The sequence below is a fragment of the Octodon degus genome, unplaced genomic scaffold, assembly GCF_000260255.1.
Source record: "Octodon degus isolate 3935 unplaced genomic scaffold, OctDeg1.0 scaffold00051, whole genome shotgun sequence".
NCBI lineage: Eukaryota > Metazoa > Chordata > Mammalia > Rodentia > Octodontidae > Octodon > Octodon degus.
The window spans coordinates 10552521-10577042 of record NW_004524627.1 but is presented as its reverse complement, the minus strand read 5'-3'; the positions used below and the strand labels follow the sequence as shown (position 1 = coordinate 10577042).

General features: G+C 41.4%; 1 pseudogene; it reads right to left on the bottom strand.

Annotated features, from left to right (window-relative positions):
• Positions 1-12357: 12357 nt before the first annotated feature.
• Positions 12358-21303, bottom strand: LOC101561662 (annotated as a pseudogene).
• Positions 21304-24522: the final 3219 nt, after the last annotated feature.

The window sequence follows — 24522 nt, the reverse complement described above, 5'->3', positions numbered from 1 at the left end:
AAAATAAAAACTTTCAATTAAACCTCACCTTTTAAATAAAAATCAATTCAAAATGAATCATAGATTTAAATGTAAAACATAGAGCTATAAAAACATTATACAAAAACACAAAATGTTTAGAATTTTAACCTAAGTGAAAAGCTCTTAAATGTAATACTGAAAACCACAATTTATAAAAGAAAAAGCAATAAATTGGATTGTATTGAAATGAAAAACTTCACTTTTGCATAAGATTTTTAGGATGGAAAGACAAATTCCAAACTGGAAGAAAATATTTGCAAACCACACATCTGACAAAAGATTTACATCTAACATATATAAGTCCTCACAAAATTCAACTATAAGAAATATATAAGAAATTCAATTATAAAATGAATAAAGGACACAAACAGACATTTCATCAAAGATGATAGACAGATGGTTAAAAAGGCATGAAATTTTGTTCTATATCATTAGTCATAAGAGAAATACAAATTAAATATTACTGTATCTATTAAAAATAACTAAAAATAATGATAATGCCAAATATTGACAAAGAAACTCAGAAGTTCAGCCACCTTTATAATTGCTGATAGGAATTTAAAAGGGTACAGTTACTCTGGAAAAGTTTGTTTTGTTTTGGTTTTTTGGTACTGGGGATGAAACTCGAGATCTTATGCTTGCCAGGCAGGCACTTACGCCACTGAGCTATCTCCCCAGCCTTAGAAAACACCTTGGCAGCTTCTTTAAAAAAAATTAAACTACATTTATCTTTTAGTCACTTTCTTGTCTCTGAGACCCAATACCTGACACCCACAACTTAAAAGAAGAGAGGTTAATTTGCCTCACAGTTTCAAGTGAGTTCAGTTCAAAGTTGGCCGGTTCCAAGGCTGAATTGACGTGGCCTCCATGAAAGCTACCGTGGTGGAGGAAAGCTGTTCAACCTATGGCAATCAGGAAGCAGAGAGAAGAGCCATAACACCTTATAACCCCAAATCACACTCCTGGGCATTTACCCCAGAAGAGCTATGCATATATAAAATTGTGAACACAGGGCCAGAGATTTAGCCGTGTGGCATAGCCCCTGCCTGGCAAGCATGAGGCACTGAATTCAATGCCTGGTACCCAAAACAAAACAAAAAAAATGTGTACACAGATGTTCAAAGCAGTATCATTTGTTGTAGCCAACAACAGCTCATGTGGAACCAACTTATATGTCCTTTCATGGGTAAACAATTAACTAAGTGGTGGTAGCTGCACACACAAACAGTAGTAAATAAAAAGAAATGAGTCTCAAAGAAATTATGCTGCATAAAGAAAAGATCTATTTTCAAACAGTTACAGATTTCTTGAAAAGTGTATGGTTATATAAAATTGCATTTGTATAACATTCTTGAAAGGACAAAATTATAGAAATGGAGAAAAGATTAGTGGTTGCCAGGGAGCAGGTGAAGAGTGGGTCTGACTGTACAGGGATACAATGAAGGGTTTCTGTGGTGATGGAACCATTGTGTATTTTATTTATTTATTTATTTTTATTTATTTTTTATTTTTTGGCAGAACCAAGGATTGAACTCAGACCTTTGCACTTGCCAGGGGAGTGCTTATTCCACTGAGCCGTCTCCCCAGCCCTGACTTGTGTATTTTAATTGTGATAGTGATTAAATAAATCTCCATGCGATACACTTGCACAGAATTATATACACATACAATACTGCATCTAAAACTAGTGAGCAGTGTGTAATGTCTATGCATTACACCAATGTCAGTTTCATAGCTCTGGCATTGTACTATCGTTATGTGAGGAAAACAGATGAAGGGAACATAGAATCTTCTGTATTATTTTTGCAACTTCTGATGAATCTATAGATATTTTCAAGTAAGAAACATAAAGGAAAAGTACAGACTACTGTTACCACTCACAAAGTACACAAGTATATGCACATACACACACATAAAAAAAATGCCTGAAGAAGCCAAAGTCTGATGTGGAGCCTTCCTTTCTTTCGTATCCATACATACACAATGCATAAGTTTCTGTCTTTCATTTGCTCATTTTATAAGTATATATCTCACATGCATTATCCTGAGACTTGCTTCTAGCCCTTTGTGATGGGCCGTGAACATCTTCCTGTGTCAGGTCAGTTTATATGCAGAGTTCTCACTGTGTATGTTTAATGGGTGCCTGACCCTCATGCTAGCCACGGTGCTGTTTATTCAATTGTTCCTTTATTGATGGGCTTCCAGTTTAGTACAGTTACAAACAAAGGAGCTGACTCACTCCCTTCCCTTCATTCAACTGCAAGCACTACACCACCCCTCACCATTATCCATGCTCCCATAATCCTAAAACAGGGAAGTTGCGTGAGCCACCTCCCTTCTCTGCCTTCAACCCTAAACACAGACCACCCTAATGATTATTCAGGCTGAAGGTTAAGTGGTCTCCAAGTTTGCCGACATCAGAAAAGAGAGGCAGTGGGAGGCATCTAGCACCAATGGATGCTAACCCTGTAAATACTGAAAGCCTGAGTTACTAAAGCCCTTTTTAGTCACTTCTACCCTTCTGTCTGTTCATGCTGCTGCCCTGTGATCTTCAGTGTAAATATATACACTGAAGATATATATAGAGAGAGAGTTGTATGCTTAGCAATACTTTGCTTCTCATACACAAGAACCTGGGCCATTTTGGCCCACTCAACTGTATTTAGGTTGTCTTAAGCTTTTTGCCTCTGTCAATAAAAATCCTATTTTATTTCTCGTAGGCAAAATTATCCATAATTGACTTTCAAATGTTATACTAGTCATGGAATCTTTTCTTGAAATTCAGTTGTGCCACAGAACTTGGTAAGAAAGTAAAGCATGTGTACACGTTCAGGTTGAATGGAAGCATGGAAATTTGAAGGTCTTCTATCCTTTCAGCAGGCCTAAAGGCATCTCTGTGAACTACAGTGCTGATGAAACAGCCCATAAAAGAAAACATTGCCACATATCTGCTGGCTACAGCTCTTCTGCTGGTCTGGACTCTGATCATATCCAAATCTCCCAGTCTTTTCTGAGGCCCTGTTTCAGAAGACAAGTCTTCTGAGGCTAAAGTCTTTGCAGTATATCAGACTATCCAGGTTCTGTCCTTACCCACCTCCATATGGATACCTTCACATCAGTGACAGCCTGAACCAGTATTGTGTTGCCACTCTCCCTAGGAAGCCAGCCTTACAACCAAAACAGTTCCTCAGCCTACCTTTTCCTGATTTACTGATCCTTTTTCCCTCTCAACATCTTCTCTCCACCCTGCCACTAACACCCACTGTGCCTTCCTATGAAGTTCTTCAATACTAATACCCCTGAAATATAGAGTATTATGAAGGATAGATATTGGGAAGAATGACATATTCAAATGAAAGAGGGAATAGGGAAAGAAAGAAAAAGGGAAAAAAGAATGGAAGGGAAAAAATGGAAGCAAAGTTTTTGTAAATGGGGAAGGCAAGAAGGACTTAAGGGAAGGGAGGGAATGGGGGAAATAAATAAATTTAAAGCCTTTTTCTCCTACTCTGTTTTTTCACCCTACTTCTACTGATATTTCCAACCTTCTTCAATTCTTGAGTTCTCTCAGAGAGCTCAAGTGTGTTCTGTAATCCCCCACTCCCCACACACCAGATTTTTAATCTCACCCACCATACATACCCTGGAGAAAATCACTTATCTCCTCCACCCAAATGGCACATAGATCATTTTTTGCAGCCTGGTTTGCAGTCCTGAGTGCAGCCTTGACTCTGTAGCTACTTGCTAGTCATTTTTACTGTTCACTGTCTGGCTGTCTTACCAGAACTCAAACTTAATGAAGTTAAGAAGACAATGCATTCATTGTGTTGCAAACAAGTTCTGATTATCTGCCTTTCACCCATGATTTTGTTGCCTCTGCTGTCATCCCTTATATCTCTTTTCTTGTATTGTCCTAGTTTGGATTCTTGCATTTCACATCAGTTGTTGGTGATAGTTCCCCCAGCAACTGCCCTGCCTGGGTCTCTTCTGCACATTGCTGTCCTCTCTCCAAACACCTCTGCCAATATCCATTTCCCGAAACACTGATGCTTTCAACAACTTCCCTATCTAAAAGATTAAACCCAAACTCCTCTACTTGGAAGTTGTCCTCCCAACTTATCTTTACAAAGCTTATTTCCTGTATTCTTCTAAAACAAACAAACCAAGTAGGCTGATGAACTCCCAGTGCCCCAAACACACTGGACTTGTTCTCAATTCCATGTGAGCTGTTGCTTCTGCCTAGAATCCTGCTTCCGTTTGCCTTTCAACTCATGTAGATCTCGGAATACCCCTTAATTTTCAGATGTGGGAATCATCGCCCAAATCCATACACATGATTTATTTATTTCTTTTATTACAAATACTGACCGTTTTGTACATGTCTGTGTACAACACTTATTATAGGTTCCACGAAAACAAGAATGAGGCTATACATTTGCATGAATTCCATCTTACCTTGCAGCCCCTGCATGTAGCCAAGATCTTAGGATACCACTCTGACTCCCTATATGCCTGAACTGTAGGTGTGATCTCAGAACTTATGGCCTTATCACGTTTCATTCTTTCTCTAATACTGAGTCCAACATTTCCATAATGAAAATGCAGAACACTGGATGTGAACTAACACTCATGCTGATGAGTTGATGCTTATAGCAATCATTACAGGAAATGGTAGGGTTCAGCTACATGGGACACAGGAACTGCATCTATCTAGATTGAGAAGCCAGTAATTAGCATTTCCAGAGCACTGGTGAGGGAAGCAACAACTTCTGCAGAAATCAATTTGATAATGATGCATGACTTCAAAACTGCACTTTCAGCAACTGCATAAGCAAAGTCTAACAAGTCAGCATTCCCAGCTTGGAAACAGAAATAGACAGTCCAGCAAAGAGAATGAAGAAAAAATCTGACTTCAAACACCAGAGAGTCTCCAAGAAGTGGCAGATAGACATTATACTAGAGGCCTGTACCATGGTGGGGCAATTTCTTAGTCTTCAATGAGGAGAAACAGGAGTTTCATGAGATCCTGTGGGGGTCTCCAGAAAGAGCTATGTAAATAGTGTTCTCTTTAATGCATATAGCTTCAGCCACTTTTAAAAATTAAATGGCTTTGTTGTCTTTAAAATTCCCAAGTAGATGAACACGTCTAGGTGGGATTTCTGAATGGAGGGACCTAATGGACTTGTCCTGAGCAGTCAGAGATCTTGCCTGATAGAGCCTTTTTTTTTTTTTTTAACCAGCTATATTCTGTCTGTTTGGCTATTTACAATGTGAGTCTGAGGAAAAAAGGGAAGAAAGGGGAGGCAGAGAACGTTCACTGTACCAGACATTTCACTAGCAAACAGTATCTGCAATCTATATAGGAACCCTGGAGAGTGGACAATGTTGTCAACTTCACTATACAAATAAAAACACTGAGGCCTAGAAGGGAAGCGCCTTGGTCAATATGACAGGTAAGAAAGCTTGAAGCCAGACTCCATGTACCTTGAGCCACTCTGGCAACCTCCTGCCACTCCTGCAATTCAGGTCCTGTTATCCTTCAGCTACACACTGACTTCATTTTAGAAACCATCAAGGCCTGTCCAATGGGAATTATTTTGATATTTAGCAGAGTTGCTTCTTAACACAAAACACAGCCCTTTCCTTTAGGGCAGCTCCTGCTAGAAGAGCCCTGAAAACCCTTGCAGGAAGTGAGAGCTGTCTCTCTCAGCACAAGCCCTCCCTAAGGCAGCACTAGGACCCTGGCTGTCACCAGTGCATTAGGCAGAACTGTTTGTTACACAGAGCAGGGCAAAGGGCTCCCTTGAAGAGTACACAGAAGAAAACTTTCCTCTTTTTTTAAAAAATTTTTTCTTTGTATACATTATCTAATTTAATCCTTGTTTTTCATGAAAGGAAGCAAAATCTCTGAGAGGAAGTAGTCCAGGTCACATTGTTTCTAAAGGGCAAGACCACTCAGTCACAGCCGTCCTGCCTCTAGAACTCAGGATTTCTCTGCTGTGCTATGGATCCAGCCTTCCTCAAATGAGCCCTTTCTTCTTCTCCCTGAAGAGTTGAGGTTGTACTCCCAGAAGTCTTGGGACCAGTTGAAGGGTGGCTTTCAGAGACAGTAAGGGTGTCCATAGCCTTAGAGTCTCTCTGTCCCTTCTATTTCCGGATACTTGGGATTTTCCAACCAAGGAACAAATCTTTTCTTCTAAGGCAACTAGAAAGCCAGTATGGTAAATCGGTTATACATTTCCTCAACAAATGAGTCAAACACAGGCTCTACAGAATGGAAAACCCTTTAGAAGTTGTCCACAGGCAGAGGCTGTTTGCATCTGCTTCTGCTCTGGGGTCTGGAAGCTCAGACCACCTTCCAGAACCTAAAAGGAAAGGTTCTAGAAGCAGCAGGCCTCCTCCCTCCCCACTATCCTCCATCTACTAAAACAATGTTAATATTCATCTGTTTGCCACAAATTCCTGGGTTGTGTTTTACTAGCAGATTCTATTCCCTCCAGAGAATTTGTCAGTGTGGCTTGGCATACAGAGCAGTTCTACTCTGGAGAAGTAAATATAGCCTTTTAGGATGCAAATAAATACAAGAAGAAAAAACACAGACTGTTTTAGGCAGCTATTGGCCAAATGGATATAGTTAGCAGCTATCAAGTGTTTGAAATATGAAAATTAATTAAGTTCACTTTGATGAATGAGACTCATCCATCTCTTCAAAGAGGATAATGTGATAAATAATGCCTTACAGAAGGAAAACAATAATTTCAGAGCCACAGGTGCCTCATTTTGAGGACTGCTGAAATGCGAAAATGCAAGTTTATGAAGCAAACAGTATCAATGATAATGAAAAGCCACTTCTGGCTTTCTTGGCCCCTGTCCCAAGGCCTATGCATTGCATCTTTGTGCTTCTTCCCAAAGTCTCTAGGTCCAACATGGATAAGACTCTGAAGCTGGATGCTCACACAGCTCCCCCTGGTGCTCGGTTCCAGTACCCTGCACCCAGCCTCAGCCGGTTCAGAACAGTGGCTTCTGATTCTCTTTGTGTCCCTGCAGGGTCCTGCAGCCACAGCCCTATCCAGTAACTGTGCATTGCATCATTCACCTTCACGGATGTTCCCACCCTCACTGCCAGGAGTCCTCAGTCTGGCCTCTTACTAGGACTGCTTCGCACATACCACAGACAAAGACTGCCCCAGGAGGACTGAACGTCCCAGGTCCCAGTGTCTCGTGTTAGCCCAGACCTCTCCATTTCCCACTCACTTTTCTCATCTGTGGTTCTGTTCCTAGAACACTGCTTGTGGGCCAGGCACTGTGCAAGGAGCTTTCTGTATGATGCCCTTTTACCCTTGCAAACCCTACTGGGATAGTTAAGCAAATAGAAAAACACAGATGAGTAAATTGAACTACAGAGAGATTTGATGTGCTACCTCATTTTACAGAGAGCATAAAGGGCTGGGTCAAGATTCTAATGCAAGGAGCCAAGCTCCCAAGCCCATACTTTTAACCACCCCTCTAATCCTTCAAAAGAGACACATCACTTTCTCCATTATACAAATGAAAAACAGAACTTAAATAATGAGGCCAAGGGTATATAGGTGGTAGGACAGGATCTGAATGTGTCTTGTCCTCACCAAAGCTTATGTTCCTTCTATAGCAGTTGATTTAAAGAAAAAATGGAGAGCAGGGCCAGAGAGATAGCTCAGTGGACTGAAGTGCCTGCTTAGGCAAGCTTAGGCAAGCACAGGGACCATGTTTTGATCCCCTGCACCACACGCCATGCCAGCCCAACCCTCAGGGCTGGCTGAGCTGGCCACAGAGTCTGGGCATAGTAGTGTATGCCTGTAACCCCAGTGCTGAGGAGTCTAAAAACAGGAGGATCACTATGAGTCAGAGCTACATAGTAAGACCCTTTACCAAATACATAAAACAAAACAAAAAATGTGGAGGAACAGACACTGAGTAGACAGAGCTATGTAAGAAATCAAAATCTTTTACCTGCTAGTTTTGCTCTTGGGCAAAACTAACCTTTGTAAATCTTAGTTTATTCACCAACACAATCAGAATGAGAATAATGCCTGCCTTGATGGTCCTTCAAGAAAAGGAGGGCAGTGGCCTGGCACAGTTGGCATCAGGCACCAATGCACAGTAAGCAGCAGCCATTGCTTCTGCCTCCATCCAACTACTTTTGGCAATGGCCAGTGTTATGGCTTGGGGTTTTTGCAAGGGGAAAGATACCATACAGGACACATTTTATAAGATTTTTTTGTACTGGGCATCAAACTTGGGATCTTGCTCTTGCCAGGCAGGTGTTTATGTCACTGAGCTATACCAACAACCCTATAAGACTATTTTATAATCACCCAAAGATTTATATACAAAGTGAATGAACTCTGCTCACACACTAAAGACCAAAGAAACTAGCTGAGGGCCTAGAGCCTAATAGCTTTCATGAGTCCAGCTGAAAACCCAGAGACCGTAGCGATGCCTCCCAGGAGTTCAGCTGGAGTCCTACAGCCCACCACAATATCTCAGGCAGACTTCTTTCACAGGTCTGCACTGGGAAAGCCCAAAGGTCAGTGGTGGAAGCTAGAACGTCTGTGCCAGTAGGATGAAGGATCTGTGCCAGTAGGATGAGGGCTCTAAACTAGAGCCAGGAGGCAATAATGCTGAAGGTAAGCCCCAGAGCTCCCCTGAAAAGTGCCACAGCCATCCTCGGCAACTGTGAGGTCCCAAGCTCCTCCAGCGACGAGGAAAGCTGAGCTCCCATTAGGAAAGCTAAGGTGACAAGCTTCTCCACGAGGCTGAGCAGTGCTTCATCTTCCCCTCTGGAGCCAGGAAACGATGCTCAAGATGAGGACCAGAGTTCCCCTAAAATGAACCCCAGCTATTCTCAGTGACAATGAGGTCCCAAGCTCCTCCTCCAACAAGAACAGCCAAGTTCATCAGGAAAGCCAGCAGAATAGCTCAAGAGAACCAGCATCTTTCAATAGCCAACAGCTTCTTCAAGCAGCTTCCCTAACAGCCTCTCAACAGCTCCTCCAGTCCTATCTCTTCTGCTGCTGGCAACAACCCTCAGGGGGGCCTCCCACCCAGTACCACGCTAGTTCAATTCAGTTGGGTGTAACAAGTTGACCACCTGTTAGGAGTCCACTACAGCCAATGAAAAACGCAGACTCCTCCTGAGTCCTCACCCCAATTCTCTCACCTTCCTGAGGACTCCAATGGCCCTCCTATTCCTTTGACTCTGTTGCTTGCTCCCTCCAGTACTCATTGTACCAGTTCTCCCCTAGGTGTCTAGCATGGGCCAGGGTTGCTAACAACATGGCTTCTCCCTTGTGGCCATCATAGCTAATCGAACTGGCTGAGTATCTCTGAGTCATCTCCCAGATTAAATGACTTGTGCCAAGGCCTTCTGTGGCCATTTGCTGCACCTTGAAGGCCCTGCCAGCAAAGCTTCTGCTTCTCACCACCAGAGTTGCTCTCAGTCTAGTCATCTGGCTGTGCTCTGAGGACACCCTTCTCTAAGTGTATGTTAGTTTCCTATGACTGCTGTCACAAATTAACACAACCCTAGTGCCTGAAAATCACACAAATGTATCACTTCTGGAGGTCAGGAGCCCAACGCTTTCTCACTGGGATAAAATCAAGATCTTGGCAGGACTAGTTCAGCGGCTCTGGGGAAGAATCTCTTTTGCTACCCTCTCAGCTCCTAGGAGCAGCTTGAATCCTTGACTTTTGGCCCTCTGTGCTCTATCCTCAATGCCAACAGCCTGACAGTTTCAAATTTCTGGCTGAAACCATCTCCTGCTTCTGTCATCACATTTCCTTCCCTGACTCACAATACCACTTATAAGGATCCTTATGATTACCTTACCTCTCCCTAATCCAAGATCATCTCTTTATCTCAAATTTCTTAACATAATTCCATTTGCAAATTCCAATCGAAATGTAAGTTTCCAAGGATTAGGGTATGGGCATCAATAGGGGAAGAGGACATTATTTGCCTATGACAGTGCCTCTTCTATGAGAAAGCTCTCAGTAACATGCTTCCTGTACTGGAAATATACTTAGCCAGAAGCAGAAGACTCCATAGGGTCACCCAAAGATTGTCTTCTGCCTTGGAGTCTCTGGGCTCAGGATCCCTCCAAGCTCCTCATCCTCTACTGCAAATTTATGTGGACCAAATGAAGGGTGTCCTCCCAGGAGAAACATCTTCTGTAGTGTTTTCAGAAGGCTTTTCATACATTTGCAGAAACCACAGAATGTTCAAGAGCAAACCCTAGAGTGAATGACGGACTCTGGGAGAGAAGATGAATCAGTATAGGTTCATGAACTGTTACAAACATGCCACTCTGGTGTGGGTGTTGATGGGGGGGGGGGGGCAGTGGGCAGAAGTTATATATACTTTCTATTCAGTTTTACTATGAACTTAAAACTGCTCAAAAAAATAACACTTAAAAGCCTTGTCATTGGAAGAGGCAGTCTGCCCTGAACTTTGGGTCCATACAAACCTAGATGCAATCGAAGTCCTCTACCTGTAGCTCTGCAAATTTACTTCAGTCATAGGAAACTAACATACACTTAGAGAAGGGTGTCCTCAGAGCACAGCCAGGTGACTAGACTGAGAGCAACTCTGGTGGTGAGAAAGATTCGAGAAGTATTCTTGAAAGGGTTGAGAACCATTGCAGGAAACTCTCAGTTCTTTGAGAGAGGAGGTCACCAATCCAACTTCCAACAGAGTGTCTTGAGAGTGCACCAGACCTGTCTGGCCCATGGCGGAGCAGAGAGAATTGAGAGAGAATGGGATGGGGAGGAAGCTGGGGTTAAGGTGAGGATTCCTGCAGTCCGGGCCACTGGCAGGGCAGCAGCTCGTTTTGCATGGGAAGCCAGCACCTGTCCAGTCCTGTGCCCAGCGCTTCTCCAACTCCTCACTTCCCTGATAACTTCAGAAGGCAAATATTAGCTCTTCCATTTATAGCGCTGAAAAGGATGGGACTCAGAAAGGCGAAGTAAATTTGCAGAGCTACAGGTAGAGGACTTCGATTGCATCTAGGTTTGTGTGGACCCAAAGTTCAGGGCAGACTGCCTCTTCCAATGACAAGCGTAGGAGGGATAGTTCTTTGTGCCTTTTGAGTTCTGTATGTAGAAAATGATAGAAAAAAAATGAAGCTGGAAATAAGAACTTGACCCATCTCTTCAAGGACGGGTCGCTTTGGAAGTGAACGTGTATAATTATATGAAAGCCTGCCTGTCACTAGAGGCTTTTCCAAACTCATACAACGCCCATAGTGTCTGGGGGTGAGGATGGGGTTCTCAGCAGAAAGCTGAACATAGAGTATCCGGCAGAGGGCGCTGTGCAGGTATGGTGTGCTTGGTCTTTCCAGGGACGGAGAAAGTTTTTGCTCTAAACTGGCTTCCTTCCTTAGGTATCAGTAACGCAATATTTTTCAGAAAGCATTGGAAAGTGACGTCTACGTCTTGAGACATCGCTAAATGTTGTGACTTTCTTTTTCATATAAAATCTTCATTTTGCCACCGTGGAGTGTTAGAAAGCTACATCGGAAAGTAAGCAGAGCACAAAGTACAAGGGATTGCCCCGTGGTTGAGAGACACAGCTCCTGCCTGGAGAACACGAGGTCCTCAGTTCGATTCCAGTACCAAAACAAAACAAACCAGCTTTGTCTCTTAAAGGATGTTTTTTGTTTTGTTTTGTTTCCGTTCGGTGTTTGTTTGTTTTTGTTTTTGTTTTGTTTTGTTTTGCTTTGCTTTGGGTTCCCCTCCCCCCCCCCCCGGGGCTCCCTCTTGTGCTCTGTAAATTAGAGATCACCAATTCTGTTTTGTAGGTCTATCCTAAAGACCAAAGAAAAACCCATGCATGCTAAGTCAACCATCAATTTGCAGTTGATTTCCTCCCCCCTCCCCCGATTTTCTATTTATTTTTTTCTTCTCCCATACTGTGGTTGGAACCCAGGGATACTGTATCACGGAGGATATTTATTTTTGTTGAGACAGTCTTGCTAGATAGTCAGGCCAGCCTCAAATTCACAGGCCTCTTCCTCAGTCTCCCAAGTGCTGGAATTACAGGGTGCACCACCATGTCCAGCCCTCCCAACGCTCTTCTGATTTTTTTATTTTGAGACAAGGTCTCACCAAGATGCCAAGGCTGCCTCAAACTTTTGAACCTTTTTCCTCATCCCTCAGAGTAGCTGGGGTTACAGGCATATACCAACACACCCAGCTGATTTTTCTACTTCTGAAAGCCACACTTTAAGTTAAAAGCTTCTGTTCTGTAAATTTCCATTTGTCAAAAGATACCAGAGAAATTAATTATATCTTCTCAAGAGAAAACAGCTCTTCATAGAAATCTTTCTTTCTCTTTCTTTCTTTCTTTCTTTCTTTCTTTCTTTCTTTCTTTCTTTCTTTCTTTGTGTCTTAAATGTCAATGATCACAAAAACTTCTGGTTTCTCTTCATTATAGACCTGCATTTCTGAGTATGTTATTGCTTTGACTTATGTTCCCTGAGGATGCTTGGAAAGTGAAAATTCTCCCCATCCAATTGAGCGTAATTTGAAATTTCTTTGATCAATGCTAAATACTTTCACTTCCCGGGGTATGAAGAATTCATCAGCACTGAACTTATAAAGCCATTCATCCAAAGAGTGAAACAGAAGAGACAGCAGCTCATCTCCTTGGGCTTCGCCTTCCACTGTCTGGAGGGCCCCACAGTCCCAGTGCCAGTCATGTAAGCAAACATGTCCAAGGCACACTGCTCGAACGCTTCCTCCACAGTCTCCCCCCATGCATGTAGTTGGGCATCTGCTGTGTGATCCAAATATTCATACTTCCGAATGACTGGAGGATACTTGGCCTTGGTTGCTTTTTGGTCCTCGGTTAAACTGTAATCTCTAGCATCTTCTTCCTGCCCTATAATTGTTCTGATTTCCCCTTAAGACTTCTTTAATCTCTTAAAATGTACCAAGGATTTAAAGACCTTCGGTATGTAGATTCTACCAATGTATGCATAATGAATCAAAATTTATTTTTCAGTTACATTTCTAGTTAAAACATTTGGTTAGTTGAAAAACCCTATAACATGCTAATGAACTTTTTTTTTAAAAAAAATGTATTTTCAAAATAAAAGTAGAAGAGTGACAGTATTTTCCTTTTGTTTTGAATCTCTTTCATGAACTTTGGCTTCTTAAGAGACAAATGGATTCATGTATCTGTTTCTGCACATCGTGTAGCCTTCAGAACATTGCCTCAAAAACTGCCTGTTTGCTTTCCTGAAAACATTGACACAAATGCCATCATACTAGTTTACGATCATACTTATGACCTTGGCACTCAATAAGCAATACTTTTGTTTCCTGTGGATTTATAATTGGGAAACTGGGGCCAGACTTCAGCAGCGTCTTGTCCCAATTTTCTAGATGGCAATTCCAGTCTGCAACACAGGAGGGTGATCTAGGAGGTACCTTGGTCTTTACAGAAAGTCTCTGACATGGCAGTAGGAGAGATTTTTCTTAGCCTGTGGAGAACCTGATGGCAAATTGAGCAGTGGATGAAATGAATCAGACATTACACAGTCGGAACAAGCCTGAGCTAAAGTATGCCACGGCTATGTCTACCCAAATATACAAAAGCAAGAAGTCACTCAGAGAGAAGTTGGTTAAACAAACATTTTATTTCAAATTAACATAAAATCTGCCTTTTGATGACTTCCAATCTGTTTCATTTCTTTTCTGTTTTTCATGATGAGATGCACTTACTGTACTTTCATCTCTTGCCCAGCAGGTATCCAAGCCTTTTGAATCTTGAATTTAAAAAATGCTATTTCCTACTGAGGCCTGGGCATCTTCCATGGGTCTGCTCATTGCAGCTGTGCATACCCAGAACCAGGGCTTCCTCTGGACTTCTACAAAGGGATAGGTCCAATCAGTAGATCTTCCGCAGCAGTGTCAGGGTCTCACCAAGGGTCTCTGTTATTTGGCTTCCTAGATTCCTCTTCTTCTTCCTCTGATAGATATTGCTCATCCCTTACCATCTTATTATAAAACTATTCCCCTTGCTTTATTTGAGCTCTCAAACTTCACTTAAAAACTTATTTCTCATATACTGTTCCCTGTATCTGCCCAGGCTTCATCCGTCTGTGCCCTGTCTCATTGCCCTCACACTGTCTGTCTAACCCTACTCTCCCTTTAGGCACTTCTTCCTTCTCTCCTGCATTCAGTTTGTTGTGTGCCAGGGCTGTACTGGGCTAGCCTGCATAGAAGTAAATTGCAGTGTATAAGTCAGTAGCATCATCCCCTATTTGTGATGAGAAAAATAAGGCAAAAAGTAAATAAATATCTTGCCCAGGTTCTCCTAGTGGTTGTTGGTGGGATCAGGCTCTGAACCCACAGCTGCCTGACTTTCCTCCTCATCACTTATGTCTTCTAAACAGCTTCTTCTTTTGGCCCTGACTGTAGTCAGATGCTTTCCACCATGCCTTTGCTGAGTCTCATGTACACATCTATATGAGTCACAGGCCTGTGATGCTTGAGGCACTGGTGAGAGAGCACTGAGCGAGCCCTAGCTCATGTTTTTTTATTACTTCTTTTCTGCACCAAATGTCAGGCTTGTTCAGGTAGTTTTGTTTCATCTACTGCCCTCTCCCTTGATCCCACAAACACTCTTCTCGGGCACATATGAACTGGCCAGACATTCCTCATTTTCTTCTTAGCCTTTAAAATGCTACCTGGGCTGGGGAGATGGCTCAGTAGGATAAGCGCTTGACTGGCAAATGCAAGGATCTGAGTTCAATCTCCAGTTCTGCAAAAATAAAATAAAATGCTACCTGGATGTGGACTGCTCTGTTCCTCCTCACTCATCCCACGTTGTTACAATGAGAGCTGTGGAAGTTCAGGGAAGCTGGCCTGTCTGACACTCCTCACATACGCTACTCTGTCCCCCATTGTCTTCAGAAAGTTTAGGACTAGCATGGCTGGGTAAACTGAAGAGCGAAGGCACCTTTGGACCATGCCTCTCTCAAGGCACCAAGGGCAAGTTAGAGGCTCCATAGAGTGAGGTCTGAATAAGAGTCAAGTTACCCAAGGAGAAACTGAAGTAAAGAGGCCCCTTCTTTCATAGTCATTCATTTATTCAAAACATTTGTGTCTTATTTGTTCAGAGGACTTGTCTAGCCATGTGCTGCAGCATAAGTGAAACTAATAAATCTGCCTTTGTGGGGATGCAATATATTGGGAGAAATAAACCAAAGCAAATAAATATATGCACTAGGGTCTGATGGTGATCGATATTATAAAGAAAAAGGAAGCAGAGTCTAGGGAGACAGTCTGATAGAGGTGGAGAGTGGCTATGATTTAGATGGCACGATCAGTGAAGAACTTTCTGGGAGAGGTGATATTTTAAGTGAAGTACAGAAAGGCAATCCAAGTGACTATATGAAGAAGAGTGTTCCAGGAAGGAAAATTTTACACAGTGGTGTGCCTCTGCTGGCTTTGCTGTAAACAGGAAGCCAGCATTGCTGGAAGGAATGAGAGAGAGGAGATGAGGATGGCTAGTAGCCTGGGGGGTCTATGAGCTGTGATTAATGGGTAGGACTGGAGCCCAGAACTTCCATTTCTGAGTATAATGCTCTCATCAGACTGCCTTTCAGAATTATCAGGAGGGTCCAGTTTTGAAGATGAGCAAAATGAGAGTTTGGGCTTCCAGTGTTTGTGTTTACTTCATTACTTGCACAGAAGCCAACAGGGAGAGCAAAGTTTATACACAAGGTGAAGTATGCAAGAGATAGCTAGGTACATAATGCTCACCCATAATTCCAGCACTCAACAGGATGAGGCAGGAGGATGGCCGTGAGTTGGGGCCAGTCTAGGCTATATAGGTGAGTTCAAGGCCAGTCTGAACTACATACTAAGACTGTGTCCCAAACAAAGTAGCTAACAAAAATTGTATAGAAAAACTTTCATAGCACCTCCCTTATTCTTCTCAGAGGTAACCCAAAGTGGTGAGTAAGTGCAGCTCTTGAGGAATGAGAAATCTGCATCAGCAGGAGCCCTGGCCATTGGGCTGAGTAGAGTCACTGTTACAGTTTGTGTAAGTTCTAAGGTTTCGGGTCCCAAGATGGTGCTGTTAGGAGATGGTGGACCCTTTAGGGGGTAGAGATTAATGAAAAGAAGTTGGCTTATTGGGTGTGTGTCTTTGAAAGGAATACTGGGATCTGCTGGCCCCTTGGTTTCTGGCTTCCATGATACTAAAAGACTTCTTCTACCACCTGTTCCTACCACTGTGCACTGTGCTGCCACAGGCCTGAAGCATCTACAGCAAACACCCTGGAACAGGAACCTCTGAAACTATGAGCCAACAGAAACGTTAACATTGGTTCTCTCAGGCATTCTGTAGTTCTCTTATGGACTGAATTGTGTGTCCCCAGATTCATATTCTGGAGCCTCACTTCTAATGTGACTATATTTGGAGACAGAGCCTTTAGTGAGGTAATTAAATTTAAATGAAATCCTAAGCAAAAACTCTACCTCAAGAAAACCAGTGCTATGAGAAGAGACACCAAAGCATTCTCTCTCTCTCCCCATCTCTCCCTTCCGCCCCCTCCCTTCTCTTGTCCTCTCTCTGCCTGCCCCTCTCTTCCTCCCTCTCCCTCTGTAAAAAAAAAAGGCCATATGAGAACACAGTAAAAGGGTAGCCAGCCTACAAGCCAGACTGTAAAACTCACTATAACTTTAATCTTGGACTTGTGGCCACCCAAATTGTGAGAAAATAAATGTCTATCGTTAACCATCCAATCTGCAGTGGTTGTGGCAACATAAGACTGATCCACTCCAATGAGCCAATTTTGCATTCTGTTTCTTGTTGCATGATTGGGGCTCTGGCATGTCCTATGTGCTCATCAAATTGGGAATGAGGTTTCTCTCTGGCTTCCAGGATGCCCAGAAGGGATTGCAGAGGTAAGTGGTTAGGAATCCAAGATGCTTTACATTGTTTTTGCATTGGTGTCTTCATCTGAACTATAAGAAAGATGATGCTAGTGCTTTGGGGGCAATTCTAAAAGTAAGATCAAATTTTTGAAAGTAATTGAACATTTAGCAGTGCTGGACTCAAGTTGCAATGTTTAAGTATTAAAAGGAACTTAATTATTTATATATTTTGTTTTCTTAGTTATGTAAGTAGCTTGAGAGTTTTGTTGATTGTTTAATTTCAGAGATATGCTAGCACTAATCCTTTAAGAAGGGCATACATAAGATTATGCATTATGCATTACCTCAAGGTAACAAAAATACAAGGCAAAAATACGAGCGGAGCATGCAGAATGGTAGACATGGAAAGCCCCTGGCGCACTTGTCAGTTTGAGGGATAATTACAACAAGGAGGGGACTGAGGGAAATATTTTGCTTTGTGTTGAGCAAACAATTCCTCTTGGGCATTTTCATGAAGAGATGTAGTAAGATCTTCTAATGGCTATTAATCACTGTTTTGTGTCTAACTTGTATGTCTTTGTGATCTCCTTCTATGGCTGCATCACAGACTTCCTGATTTACCACAGATTACAGAAGTAAATATGTAAAAAAAAAAAAAAAAAAAGGCATAGAATTGCTAAAATGAAGCAACTTTCTCTGTGCTACCATCCAAATAGATCCAAAGGCTTCCTTCTGGGACTTCCATTGTAGGTTTAGAAATGTTGCCCTTTTTTACTTTGTTTTTTAAGATTTTTATTAGTGCATACTCACTATACAGGATAATGAGTTTGTACCATAATTTCATCATCTCCTGCTCCCTTCACCCCCTTAACCTACCTTCTCCCCTCCCTTCTTCACCCACTCATCTCTAGTAGTCTGCCCTCTACTCTTCACTGCATTCTTTCTTCTAGATTTCATATGTGAAAGAAAGCATGTAACATTTGTCTTTCTGAGTCTGGTGTATTTTATTTAATATGATGGTCTCCATTTCTATCTATTTCCCTACAAATAACATGATTTTTGTTCTTTAAGATTGAATAATATGGGGGCCTGGCCCTAGCTCAGTTCTTTAAGTGGCTGCTTCCACAAAGCTGTCAGCCTCAGGTTGCTGTAGTTCGATCCCCACAACACTCCAGCAGGCCAAAAGTGCCCTGAAGGCATTCGAGGAGCAAAAAAAAAAAAAGATTGAATAATACTCCATTGTACATATATACCACATTTTCTTTATTCATTCATCCTTTAATAGGCACCTAAGCCAATACCATATTTCACAATTTTGGGTTTTGCTGCAATAAATATAGGAATAAAAGTATCTCTAAGGCATGCTGACTAATTCCTTCAGCTATATGCTAAGTGGTATATAGTTGAATCATCTGCTAGTTCTACTGTCAGTTTTTTGAAGCCTATCCACAGCTATATTAACATACATTGCCTCCAAAAAGTGTTTTCCTTTGGTCTGCAACTGACTTTTGTACACACACACACACAACTGAGCTGGGAATATTTTTTATTTCCTCTTACATTACTATTATATATTCTTTAATATATCAAATTTTCTGACCCTGCTTCATTCCATTAAAAGAAGCAAAATTTGTACTTAGACAGGGTCTCACCATGTAGCTCAGGCTGGCCTCAAACTCGTGGCAATCGTCCCATGAGGGAGGATTCCTGAGCCCTGGAATTACAGCTGTGGGTCACCACTCCCTGTTTAGAGTGCCTATACTGAACTCAGCAACATGTGTTAGTTTTAATCTTTTCATCTATATGGAGGGATAAATGGGAGGTGAGAAGATTCCCTGCCTGAGGACTCTGGAGCCAGCAATCAGCAGCAGCTCTTGCATGTGGGAGCTCCAGTGTGGCCACCATATCACTCTGCTCCCAGAGAGAGACCTTCATCTTCCGTATTTTATACGACCCATAGCCTAGTCCTCACAATTATGCGGTTCTCTCTTTCTTAATGCTTTTTGCCAAAATAAAAACAAACGAACACAAAATAAAATTCCAAACTTTTACACTGGCCAGTTTCAACCATCCCGAAAGGGCAGGACTGAGTTTAACCCAGTTTGGGTTCATTTATGGTTTCTAGCACACAGCTTCAATAGTCTGACTTTTCTGTTTTGAGATGATATTTTTTTCCTCACGTTCTGGAAGTTACATTAATATACTGATGTAAGAAGCTGTTTATAGATATCTGCATTTGAGAGAAGGTTACAAAGACCCACAGTGCTTTGAGTCATAACGAGCTTCGCTTCTATGACAACCCTTCTTACTCAGAGAAGATAAAAGTCATTTGTTCTAGAAGCCCCAAGGGGCCCCCGGGAGAAATTCCAGGGCCAGCCTGCTTCTCCCTCATCACAAGGCAAATGTCAGCTTTCGAGCTCCCTTCTGCCCGGCAGGCACTGCCGTTCTGTTTAGTTTAGTCACCATCAGTTCTTAAGGCAGAACGTGAGTGTGAGCTAACAGAATACCAAAAACAGCAAATGTAAAGGAAAAGAAAATTAGGCAACTATTGTAAACACTAAGTAGTTATTTGCTTTAAGTAAAGGTTCACTGACAACTTCATTTATATGGCAAGCTTCACAAAGGCATTTAAAATGTAATTTGAAAAGTAAAATCCCTATTTACTCAAAATATCAAGTGTCATAGGACAGCTTGCATTCAGTAGGGCTTTATCAGTTTATTTCATATATTATTTTGTCCTCACTACTGTTTTGTGGGATCACGCACGCATTGTGAAGACAGCTGGCAATTCATCCAACAAAACATTCTTTTGTAAGCATGCTTCTATTTCACATTTATGTTTTTCTTTGAGACAAAACTATTCCAGGATGTATTTAAATTAGAAGTGAAGAACTAAGCATGCAAAATAATTTGACTCGCAAAGAGAGTAGATGGAGATCTGTGAGTTTCTCTAAGAACTCATCCATTACCAATGAAGCTTTTGTATACATCAGATCTCTCCAGAAAACCAATAAGATAGATGTGCATTTGCATCTGTGTCTGGATCTCTACCTCTGTCTCTAATGTATCTGTATCTATATATCTCTGTTTTTACATAAAGAAATTATTTTGTAACATGTTTTTTATGCAATGATGAAGCCTAAGAAAACGGACAATTTGTATTCTGCATTCTGAAGACCCAAGACAGCAGAGAAGGGGCTGCTAGGCAAGCCTGAACACCTGAGAACCAGTATTGTGGTTTGTGTCTGGACGTCTGCCCAAAGCCTCACGCAGTTTTAGTTGAGGCTTTATTTATTTATTTTTTTTTACAGTGGCTTACTTGAGAGTGTGTCATTGATTCATAGTGCACTGCTGGTGTTAAGTGTGCCAGGATTAAGGACGGGTGATTGGTGGATCAGCTTACTGATTGGACTGGCACCACCCTAATCTTAGTAGACTGGATATAAGGACAGAAAGAGGTCTGTCTTTTCTTCTTGTTTTTTGCTGTCTTCCCCTGCCATGAACTGTTGCCCCCCTGTCATGTGTCACCCTGCCTTGAAGCCAGTCAGTTATACAAACTATGAGCTAAATAAACCTTTCCCTTTTTAACTTTGGGTGCCGAGTTTGTTGTTGTTTTGTTCACTTTTTGTTGTTGTTGTTGTTGGGTTGGGGTTTTTTTTGTTGTTGTTGTTTTGTTTCAGCGACAAGAGAAAAGTAACTAAGACAACTAGAAATGCTGGTTGGTAGTAAAGGTATTAAATCCTAGAGTGAAGGCAGAAAAAGCAGTGTCCCAACTCAAGTGTCCAGTAGCAGGAGAGATTCTTCCTTTCTCTGCCTTTTGTTTTGTTCAGGCCCTCAGTGGATTGGGTGAGGCCAAGCCCTCTTTCAGGAGATTATCCACCACAAGATTATTCATAACACTTTAAAAAAGTAAAACAGAGAATACTGGCCAGATTGTAAATATTTTCAGCAAGAACTTCCAGGAGGTAGATTCTGTTGTTTTAGACAAAACTGGAAGGCCCAAAGTGAGGCATTGTGAGGGTTAGTGAAGAATGCCATAGATTTTCAAAGTGAATGTCTTGTCTAAGTTGTAAGCCATTTCCCTGCAAGTAAGCCTAATGAAATTAATATGTGCTTATCCAGTCTAGCAGAGAAGAGAGAGGGTGAGATGTAATGGAAGATAATCAAGAATAAACTATCACTTTAATACATATGTATTCACTTTAATCTGTATCAACACTGGAAATCTAGTCTATATGTTTATTCTAAGTCCAGCTTCTCATACCCAGCTCTAGTCATTAGGCCGCTCTCCTCAGCAGCCTTCCACAGGTCATCATTGCCTCCAGATGCCCCATAGCTAACATGCACGCCCTCCATGATTCCACCTAAACTACTCTCTCTCTCTCTCTCTCTCTCTCTCTCTCTCTCTCTCTCTCTCTTTCTCTCTCCCCCCCCCAGGTTCTGTGTCTCTACCAGGCCCCCTTAGTGTGTTCACTTGTCCTTCAACTGAAATGTCCTTCTTTTCTTCACTCTTCCTCACTATCTATTTGCGATATTCTGCCTTTTCTTTAAGGGTTAAGCTACAAATGGTTGTGAAGCACATAGCAATAGGAATACATTCTGAGAAGTGAGCCATCAGACCATTTATAGCTTTGCAAATGTCACAGGGTACATCTACACAAAACATGATGACTACAATGTCACTCAGTAATACCACTTTAGGAAACCATTGTCCTATGTATGTGGTCTGTCATCAACAAAGACATGGTTATGTGCTACCTGAATACAGCCCTTCTCCCACAAAGCCTTCTCTTGAACTAGAATGCTTTCTTCTTTGTTTTCTACTCATGCTTCATATGTATCCTGCTGTATCACACTATATTCCTGAGTTACATTTTTGTGTTTTATGCATGTATTTTCATCTCTTTACCCATGCCTTACTCATCTTTGTACCCTCAAGATGATGACAATGCCTGAAATGTATTTATGGATGTCTTGTAAAATAATTTGTGGAATTGAACTGATAGTAGTTCTCATATTTTGCAAGCTCATTTCAAATAAAATTAAAGTTTTGTTTAGAATTCTGACTTAGAAGATATATTTGTTTTTAATTTCTATATCTTGTAGTCAATAAAAGGCTATGTCTGCATAGACAGAAGTAGAGGTAGACTGCAGGGGCTAACTTAGATATTGACCTTTGCCACTGAGGTTGGCAAGGGAAGATGCTGTAGGGGAAACACAATCTCCATCAGAAACATTGATAGCAAGATAATTGACTTTGCAGGAGATATAACCCAGGTGTGGTGAAATTCTGAAAGAAAAAAATTCCTATCACCAGGATCTCCGGTTACTGGATGAATGAAGTCAGACAGCACTGAACCACCAAAAGGTAAACACAAATTCTGATCCAACCCATGGTGCTCATTGATGAGTGGGCCAAAATACTCAAACAGAAGTCCCTAGATCAAAGCCTGTTTGAAGGGGGAGCCAGAGATGTGGCAGAAAAATCTCAAAGAGTATATCATAAAGCCCCAAGAAATAAAGTGTTATAAAAACAAATAGTGATCAGTTGTGTCAAATGCAACAAAGACCATCAAAATTGAGGCTAAGGAAGAGTTCTTTAGGTTTGACATCATTATTGTCATTGATGACTTTGGCAATACCGGTTGACGTCTAACATTAGAAAGGAAAGTTAGATTGGGAAACACAGACTAAAGAATGGAAACAGGCTTTCTCACTAGGAAAGTGTGCCATAGGCTCCCATCAAATTTATAATAAAATCCAAATAATTCAGAATCTTATTTCTTTTCCATTTAAAGCAGCAAGAAGGCATTCATTTCTGACAGTAGAGGATGAAATTTCCTCAAATTTTGACACCATAAAAACTGTATAATCTGTGTAATCATTTTTTTGTGGTACTAGAGATTGAACCCAGGGCTTTGACACTAAGCTGTATCCCCAGTGTTTTTTGTTTTGTTTTGAGGCTGGATCTTACCAAACAGCTAATTTTTCTTGCCTGGGCTTGAGCTTTTAATCCTCTTGCTTCAGCTTCCTAGAGTGCTGTTAAGTTTAATCACATGAACTTGAATGAGTTGGGATCCACCCAGGTGTGTTTGGGTGTATCATGAAAGCATGACCTTGGGGTTCATGTTTCCTTTCTGGCACTGTTCTCTTGCTCTGGCTTACAGCTCCCATGAACCAACAAGGTTTGGGCCACTCTGCCCTTCTACCATTATGTTTCTGCTTTAGGGCCAGTTAAAAATGGGCTAAATCCCCTTCAAATGTAAACCTCTCCTTCTTTATTTTGTGGGTGTTGGGTATTGTGTCCAGCAATGAGAAACCTGCCTAGAACTCTTGTCTTATAATCTTAATTTTTGAGTGTACTACACTGTAGAATATAGAATAAAGAAAAATCTTCAGAGAATTATAAAAGAAAGTAAATGTGTGAACTCTGAGGAAAATAGGACCATAACCACTTTCACTGTATTGTTTAAACTCTAGTGAACTTGTGTTGCCATATAGATTACTTTATGGGAAGAAGGAATGCAAGGCATCTCACCCAAAATGGAAAGCCTAACTGAATATCCCCTGTGTAACAAACCACTTCTAGACCTAGAGGCCTACATCAACATTATATTGCTCTGCAGTTGACTGGCATCAGCAGGAAGTTTTCACTTGGAGCATGTCATGGGACTGCAAGGAGAGGGAGGACAGGGCTGAAGTCATCCAAAGGCTTGGCTCTCTACCTGGAAGGACTCACATTACTAGCAGTTGATCCTAGCTGCTGGCTGGGAGCCCAGCTAGGGTTATCAATCAAAGTATCTTCATATCACCTCTCCAGGTAACTCTATCTTCTCACAAAATGGTGGCTGATTTCCAAGAAGGATCATCTTAAGATGTAGTTCCATGAGATTTAAGCAGAAGCCTCAAGGCTTGTTATGACCAGCCATAGAAATCCCAGAATACTATTTCCACTATCTTGGACTGACCAAACAAACCACGTTTAGGAGGAGAATTAGACCATACTTGATGTGATGAACAACATGCATTAGCAGATAGAGAGAAAATCAGTGGAGTTAGATCTCAGTAGGCTTCTCTCCCAGTATAAAGTCATATGAGAAGCAAACCTATTTGTAGAAGGAACAGAAAAGTGCTTTATCTCTTTTATGTGAAGGGGGAAAATATCTTCCCTGAAAGATTTTAATCATGAGCTAATTACTTGGAAGTTTACAGAAGAATTTGCAATTCCAATATATTTTTGTAAAACAAAAAAGTGGCAAATTTAATTTAATGTGGTTGCAAGGTTATTATGCACTCCAAAACCTGATAGATATAAATATGAAAACTCTCTAATGGTATGTCAATATAAGTCTTTAAAATTCCCAATGAAAAATTTTAAAACAACAAGGGCTTATAGATAATTTCACAAAACACACGATATGCCATGGGTGAGAGACAGCCAAAATGACAGACAGCAAGATCTGATTGACAAAGACCTCATAGGAGAATTGTTAGATGCAGAGCATAAAATGTGTACTTCAGTTAATTAGAGTGAAGAGATCATGTTTCCTCCAAAACAAGACCTAACCAGAAAAT